The sequence below is a fragment of the Odontesthes bonariensis genome, chromosome 24, assembly GCF_027942865.1.
Source record: "Odontesthes bonariensis isolate fOdoBon6 chromosome 24, fOdoBon6.hap1, whole genome shotgun sequence".
Taxonomy (NCBI): Eukaryota; Metazoa; Chordata; class Actinopteri; order Atheriniformes; family Atherinopsidae; genus Odontesthes; species Odontesthes bonariensis.
The window spans coordinates 23,136,893-23,143,651 of record NC_134529.1 but is presented as its reverse complement, the minus strand read 5'-3'; positions in this window follow the sequence as shown (position 1 = coordinate 23,143,651).

The window sequence follows — 6,759 nt, the reverse complement described above, 5'->3', positions numbered from 1 at the left end:
CGACGGACTCACAGTGATGATCCACTTCTGAGATCTGAGGAATAAATCACGATAAAGAGGATGTATGTGGGCTTTGGCAAGGGAAATTAGATATAAATCGACGTGGGAAACTATAACCACACCCTAATGTTTTTTTTTTGTTTTTATTTTTTTTCTTCCATGTAACATTGGGTTTCTCGAAATTAAAATCCACAGACGATAAAAGCCTTTCTACATAAGAATACATTTGGCGCATAATGTATAAATCTGACTTACCCTGTGGGCTCCCCGGATCGAAGCAGCAAATCTTTCCCCTCTTCCAGTCACAGATGACATGACAACTTGTAAATATTTAAAAAGATATCCGAACAAAGGCAGGGGGCATTTTTATTCAACCAGGCCAAAGCTCCGGCGAAAAACAGCAAATGATGGCAACTCATGTTCTAAATGAAAATGATCGTAAAGTGAAAGGCTGGAGACTACATAAAGAGATGGAGTGGTAACAGTGGCACAGTGGAGCAGAAGTGAGCGCACTGAGGAGCGCTTCATGAATTCACTTGACTGTTTATTCTGTTCCTCCTCAGGGAGGCAGTAAGGAGCAACTGCTCAGACAAACACTCGAACGCATCCCCAATATTGAGTGAAATATGTTTTGCTTTCCACAGGATAATCCATAAACAATGCCCTAAAATTGAATGTCAGTGTCAGTTAAACCTGGTTCTACAAGAATCGCAGTCACTGCAAAATGTCTTTTGATTTTCAAAGCTGTATCGAGAGAACTTCATAACATTCTAAACCGATGTTCTAGTTATTGTCTATGCAATGAAGAGGACTAAAGATGATAAATAATTTCAAAATAAATGTAATAATTCTAAGATAGACAAAACAATATACAATCTAATAGGCGTTTATTTGTTTATAGATTTTTTTTTTTTTTTTACAAATGTACAGGTATTAATGCTCCATTTAAATAGTGTTTTATGTATTTTGGGATTACTTTTCATGATATTCAATTTATTCATTTTGAACTTTTTGTTATTCATTATTCACCAATTGGTTTAATTTCACAAGCAATTTATTTGTTTTTAAAATGGGACAAAAGTCATAGAGAAATGGCAAAAGCTACATGAAAAATAAGAAGGGGAGACAGATGTATTAAAATCAACAAATCAAATATCGTAAAAAAGAATTCTCTACAGAAAACTGTATTTTCCTGGTAAAAAAAAAATGTGTTTAAAAATGTAAATATTTGGAGAAAGAAATGTGAAAAATTAATTAAAGTCCCATACATGCAATTATTAATCTCTCTAAAAACTCATCTGTGTTCCTCAGATATGTACATTTTTAGGATTTCTTGCCACAACAACAAAAGCCAAATCAAGTCAAGTCATCTTTATTTACACAGCACATTTAAAAGCAGCCGAGGTTGATCAAAGTTCTTCACAGAATAAGAACACAAAAAACATAAAATACAATAAATAATACATAATAAAAGTCGAAGTAAAGCTACCTGGCAAGATAAAATTGCGAAACTCAAAAGGAAAATTGAGAAAAAGACATGGGTCTTTTATAATGATGTTATTTGCTTGATATAAAGAAGTAAGCTGTGGCAGCACAGCGGTTATGAAAGCATGGATCACCTTCTCCAAATTGTTCGGGAAGAGATGGTCCTTTACTTTTGCTATGACTCTAAACTGAAAGAAACTGGATCTGACAACAGAAGAGATCTACTTGTCCAGTTCAAAAGCACTATCAAATTATACATCAATTATACACAAGATTCTTCACAGAAGATTGAATATTACAACCAAACAGACAAAGAGTGCCTATATCAAGAAGTTCAGGATTTTCATAAGACTACAACCTCAGTCTTATTTTCTTTTAGCTACAGAGAGTTTGAGCTCATGCATGACTTATATGTCATTCAGACAAACAAGCAGTAGTTGCAGCAAATGCGAAGAGAAGAGCATGGGGTACAACACAGAACTTTGAGGGACAATACAGGTCAGATGGGCTGTTTCAGATGAGTAACCAGACAGGTAGACTGAGAAACTCGTGTCTGATATGTAGGACTGAAACCACCTGAGTACAACACCTTTTATTCCTACATAATTTTCCAACCATGACAATAAGAGGATGGAATGGTCGACCCTGTAAAATGCAGCTGTTAGTTCCAAGAGCACCTGGATGGCAGTGTCTCTAGAAGTGAAACTTTAAATCAAATCAGTAAAAACTAAAAGAGGTGCTGTAACTAGGCTTGAAACCAGACTGGAATTTTTCATATACATGATGATTGACAAAAATATTTGTAGCCGAGTAAAACTTTTCCCAGAACTTAGGCAAAAAGAGCAAAGACGGACCTGGAATTAGAAAGGACAGAGTGATCAAGGTTCTCCCTTTTTAACAAGGGCTGCACATCAGCATATTTAAAGGCAGCTGCAACACAGTCAGAGACAAGACTGGTATTCATCAAGGACAGAATACATGGTCCAACAGTGTCAAAGACTTCCTCAAGAAGTCGAGAGGGGATGCAGTCAGAAGGGCAATTTGTGGGCTGTGAAAGATTAACCACCCTGGACAGGGAGGACAAGGAGATGGGCCCACACTGCTCCAAGACAGCTGAATATTTACTTGGAAGAGAGGGGAATTGAGCATTAAGTATGTTTAGTGAGGAATGAAGGTGGTTAAACAAAAAACTCAGGACTTTTTTCCTCATTCAGTGAATGGAAAGTTATGAATATGTCCTTCTACAACTCCAACCACCAGCAGCTGACAGTTGATCTTAACTCATTGGCTGCCAGCCATTTTCAGTTCAGAGCCACCCATACTGCCAAGTGTTTTTCAGTATTTTGACTAATTTTCCAAGACCCACAGAAAAGTGTGTCTTATGACTATGTACACACCAAAATTACCAAAAGAAAGAGTAGACTCTCTTCTTTGATCAGGAAAAAAAGTTTGTTTCTACCATTTTCAGTCTTTTAGTAATAGACAGTAGAACATAGGTTGGTTTCACCAAAAACAGCTGTTTGACCCAAAAAATGGAGAAAACGAGCTCTTTTTTTTTTTTGTGCATAGTGGCACTGCTGCCACCTAGCGGGTAATTTTGCCAGTATATTCTCTGTTTAGTGTTTACAAGCCTAAGATTTAGTGACGAACTCCGCTAGATTGTCCCCCCGCCCGCTCCATTAAAAAACGCAATTGACGTCTATAGACGTCTTTGGCAGTGAACGTTTTTTTTTTTAAATTGACGTCTATAGACATCAATGGCACCGAAAGAGTTAACTGTTCCCTCTGACTCTGTTTTCCCTTATTCACTGTTTAGCACTTCCAACATGGGACCAATTCATCCATAATTGTTTTAGCCAGACAGCAATCAAGAGGAAGATGCTAAACTTTCAAGGACAGAGAGAGGCACTGGTTGCCAGCTAAGAGCCGCAGTGAGCAAGCTCCTGGCTCAGGAGGCAAGTAGACCTAACTCTGGGCTCCCAGCTGGCTAACTCGCAGGTTCCTAGCCAAGAGTTCCACTAGAGGGTGACAGCTCATTTGACTGCTAGCTTGGCTGGATCACGAGGTCCCAACAGAGCACTACCATTCGGTGAAATGAGCCTTGATCTCCGGGCCATGGGGATCCATCTTCTAGAAGCTGCTCGTTTGACTATGAATGGGCGGTCAGTCATTTGCCTGAGTTCCCAGTTGAGCATTTAGGAGTGCTTGCTCAGCTAACTCCGGGCTTCCAAGGCCTTGGGGATCCCGACTTGTTAACCCAAGAGCTAGTTCAGGAACTCCAAAGCTCACTGCCAAGCAACCTCCCAGCTAGTTCTATTCCAAGCGTGTGGCTCCCACAGTCTTGAGCCAGCGAAACTAAGTTGACTAGCTTCTCTACCAGCTCTGGGTTATCGTGACTTTCTTCGGAGAGAGCCTTGGCTCCTCTCTCTGCCTTGTTTCAGCTATCTTCCCCACAAAGCTTAAAGTGATAGTCCGGAGTAGATTCAACCTGGGGTCATTTGAACCGTGATATCCAGCCAAGTAGCCCACCCGAAGTTTTTTCGATAACAAAGCAAGGCTGCTCAATTTCTCCATTGATAAAATAAATTCACAACTCTACAACATAAAAATTCATAAAAAACCATGTAGAATATAGCATATACTTTGTTGTCTACAGTAGTAGATCAACCCTCATCTTACTTTGAAGCTCCCAGCTCCCAGAAGTGACGTCGACGCAGCTTTAGCAGCAGAGAAACTATCAGGCTTGTGTTGATAATAATAAACTCCTGGAGTATTTTCAAACTTCCAAATGCATCGTTTTGTGAGTACAGACCATATTTGTACTACTGTAGAAGTTTGGTGTCATGGCATGTGATTTTAGTGTGGTAATTTTGGAGATACTGCCAGGTTCCATTAACCCTTGTACGAAGCTATTCGGGATAACTCAGTAACTCAGCTGATGTTCAGCCAATATTGAAAAAACTTCGGGTGGGCTACTTGGCTGGATATCACGGTTCAAATGACCCCAGGTTGAATCTACTCCGGACTATCACTTTAAGCCTGATTTATGGTCGGTGACGCAAGACGCAACACAAGACGCAAGAGGCTAACTTCTTGATGGTTGCCAGCTTTTTTGTTTATTCAGTTCTGCAAGCCCCTACCTCAGAGTAATCGGGATTGGTTCCTTATAAAAGCTTATGTAGGACATGAATCTGACCTCTCCTTTCTGAGGTTATAGTTGCTGCTCTGGAGATTTAAGACACAAATGTCATCCGTAGCATTGATGACTGAATATACTCATAATATGTCATGAAACCTAGAAAACAACACCTCATAGAAATCTTAAGAAGGTTAAAAGCTTTCAATGATGGTGACTTTAAAACACGTGTCCAAAACACCTCCCCTGGGAGGCGTATTGAAGTCACTCTTACCAGATGCCTGAACCAGCTCCAGTGGCTCCTTTTCATGCGGATTACCAGAGACTCTACTTCGAAACCTCCTGGACAACCGAGCTTCTCACCCTATCTGTGAAACCTGGCTCCCCTCAAAGAAAGTTAATTTTGGATGCTTGTATTTGCAGTCTCATTCTCAAAGGAAGTTCCACCATTTCCGACTGAGGACCATGGCTTCAGACTTGGAGGTGTTCATTCTCATCCTGGCTTCTTCACGTTTGGCTGCAAACCACTCCAGGGACTGTTGTAGATATCTGCTAACAGGACTATACCATCCACAAAAAGGAAAGAAGCAATCCAAAGCCCCAACCAAACTGGAGACCCCCAAGCCCTTGGCTGCACCAAGAAACTCTGTTAATAAAAGTTATGAATACATACGATGGCTAAAATTCTTCAACGTAGCCAGCCTGAGTTTGAATCCCAGCTCGGGCCCTTTGCTGCATGTTCTCCCCTCTCTCTCTGCCCCCTTTCTGTCAAGCAAATTTACAATAAAGGCCACAAGTGTCCAAAAATCCTTTAAAAAGAAAAAAGTTATAAACAGAATCGGTGAAGAAGGGAAACCCTAACAGAGTCCAACACACATCAGAAATAAGAATGACTTACTGCTGATAATGCAAACCAAACTCTCACTGAACTTTCACCGAGGCACCGAATGGCCTGTGACAAGAGGACCAATGTCCCATATTTCCAGAGCACCTCCCACAAGACACAGTAAGGACATGATCGTGAGCCTTCTCCAAGTCTATAAAACACATGAAGACTTGTCGGGCAGACTCCGATACACCCTCAAATATCTTTGCACGGGTAAATATGTGACCAGTGTTCCACAACCAGGATGAAAACCGAATTGCTCCTCATGAATCTGAGGTCCATCTATCTATTGGATTCTTCATATCCCTCCATAGAATTTCCCACAGAGGCTGAGAAGTGTGATCCCCATGTAACTGGAGCGCACCCTCTGGTCCCCCTCTCTAAAAAGAAGGACCACCCTAATCTCCCAGTCCAACCAGAGGGAGACACTGTAAGGGTTTGGTCCATTGTGGATTGGGCAGTGGTCAATGGCGGAGACCTCGGTGGTCTTAAACTGGCTGGGATATGTTAATGCTTTCACATTTATTCTTTCTTCTATTCCTGTGTATATTTCCTCATTCATTTTTTTCTTTTTGTTGCACTGTTTTTAGAACTGTTATCTGGAAATCAAAGTAAAATGGATGTGGAGCTATTTCTTAAGTTTATGTAAAACATCCCATAAACTTGTGCATTCTGCAATTCACAGTTTTCATGTAAGGCAAATATGATATTTAAGGTGTGAGACTGACAGATAACTTTCTATCTGAGCTTGTCTTCTTTTATCTTCTTTTTGAATAGTCCCAATTTGATTTAAGAGCGAAGCATATAATTGGCTATTTATTTCACATCTGATTCAGATGAAATGGATCTCTTCAAAAGATTGTGAAGTTCTGCACAAGCCTGCTAATGATGCATTGATCTGAATCAGGTGTGTTGAAGCAGGGAAACATCTAAAACCTGCAGGACAGCGGCCCTCGAGGACCGGATGTGGACATCCCTGCTATACGTGGAAGGTAGACATGAAGAAACGAAATGTATTACAAAATTGAGATAACAGTATGTCTTTCTTACCTGAAGGCCACAAAAAAAAAAAAAAAAAAAACAGGGGAAATAGCATCTTATACTTTACATTATACATAGGCCTACTGTTCAAAATATTTTATGTTGTGGTATCTTGTTTTTGTTCAGTTAAAGAGGATCGACATTGGCCTTCGTTATACTTCATTGATGTCACAACAGTCCTCTCTAAAATCCATTATGTTAAATAAAAATA